Source organism: Priapulus caudatus, unplaced genomic scaffold (genome assembly GCF_000485595.1).
Source record: "Priapulus caudatus unplaced genomic scaffold, Priapulus_caudatus-5.0.1 Scaffold90, whole genome shotgun sequence".
Lineage (NCBI taxonomy): Eukaryota > Metazoa > Priapulida > Priapulimorpha > Priapulimorphida > Priapulidae > Priapulus > Priapulus caudatus.
The window spans coordinates 566,657-568,549 of NW_014577151.1; positions in this window are offsets into that span (position 1 = coordinate 566,657).

A 1,893-nucleotide genomic window follows, 5' to 3' on the forward strand; every position below is an offset into this window, starting at 1 on the left:
GGCTATCGAGCAAGCGAGGCAGCAAAGATTGCTAGCATACGATATCACGCTGCGACAGGCGCATCACGCTGAAGTATTGATCCGACCAACAGCCGTCGCTTAGCAACCAAAGGCAATAAATAACAGCAAGCAAGCGAGCTAGTGTAGAGATTTCGGTTACACCGAAGACTCTATTTCCAAACCACAACACACGACAGGGCGCGGCCATTTTGGAATAACTAAAAACCTGGATCGGAAAACCAGGTGACACCCAAATTCCACTAAAGAGATCAACGTGCACAAACAAATAAAGGAAAGGTCAAGCTATAGTAAAATACAGGTTAAAAGGATAACGAGTAAACAAGTAAAACAATAATTAGAATAGAATACGAATGGAAAATTACTCGGCCAGAGCAGCTGACGTAATCGGCCTAAATGCGGCACGGCGTGTAAACAAACGGCCGGTACGAGGCAGAACAGACCGGTATAAACAGGTAAATAAGCGATGCCAGCTGGAATACCCCTGCTTAGTACTAGGGGAAAGGGGAAAAAGCACGTGACCAGGTAGCAACCAGGCCGTATATAAGGCGGCCGAAAAGCCGTAGAAATCAGAATGCCGGGGGAAGCAGCCCCTAGGACAGGGGTGGGCAAACTGCGGCCCGCGGCCCTCTACGGGGTTCTGTGCGGCCCGCGGAAGCCTGCAGCAAATAAAAATAAATAAAAATAAAAATTAATTCTTTTTTTAAATCAATAAATTTTTGTGAAAGTCAACATGTTTGTGCTTGAACCAAGGCTGACTTTTTCAGTGTCATACAGATTAGTGTTCTATTGTCTCTGGTTCGCTCTGCAACGCCATTTCAGCTAATTATGGTCCAGAGATGGCGCCCTTGAGGCGAAACGCACGTATTATCTTAGAGCGCACCGCCCGATTTTAAAAGGTGCGGCTCTTTGACTTTTCATGGCCCACTGATGCGGCCCTCGCTTTGAAAAGTTTGACCACCACTGCGGCCTAGGAGAACCCAGGAGCACTCGGAGAACCAAGGAGCCCTGGCTTGCCTTGCCTATAGGATCACTAGGAGAACCAAGGACCACAGAATCAATAGGAGAACCAAGGAACACTGCTTGCCTCATAGGCTCATAGCCATAGTATCATCAGGATTGCGGGGAGCACCGCTACGGGACGCACCCCCCCCCCAGGATTACGCGGAGAACCGCTCCAGGGGACACTGACCCCGTAGAATCACTCGGAGCACCACAGCTACGGGACGCACCCCCCCCCTTAATTAGGATTACGAGGAGCGCTGACCCGATGGGGGGCGGCACCGACCAATAGGAGCACTCACACGGGGAACACTGACCCAGTGTAGAACTGGGGCAGTCACCGGGAAGCAGACGACGAGCGCAGTTCACCCTCCGGAGAAGAAAGAAGAAAGAAGAAGGAAGAGAGAAGAAAGAAGGAAGAGAGAAGGCAGAAGAAAGAAGAAGGAAGGGAGAAGACAGAAGAAAGAAGATAGAAGAGAGAAGGAAGAAGATAGAAGATAGAAGAAGGAAGAGAGAAGACAGAAGAAAGAAGATAGAAGAGAGAAGAGAGAAGATAGAAGAAGGAAGAGAGAAGACAGAAGAAAGAAGATAGAAGAAAAAAGACAGAAGATAGAAGAAAGAAGAGAGAAGACAGAAGAAGGAACGAGAAACGGCGCGACGAAGAGAGGAGGAAGGAGAACGCCGACAGCAGGTGCTGTTACGTCTTATTCCCACTCCCGACAATCTCAACAGATACGTCGGGTTCGCGTTCACGCTGAACGCACCTATATTTTTGCACGTAACCGTTCACTGGCCTTATGCCATAAAATATTATAGTTACGACAAATAGTACGTCACGCAGTCAGAGCACTCATAAGCGTGTATTAATTACGG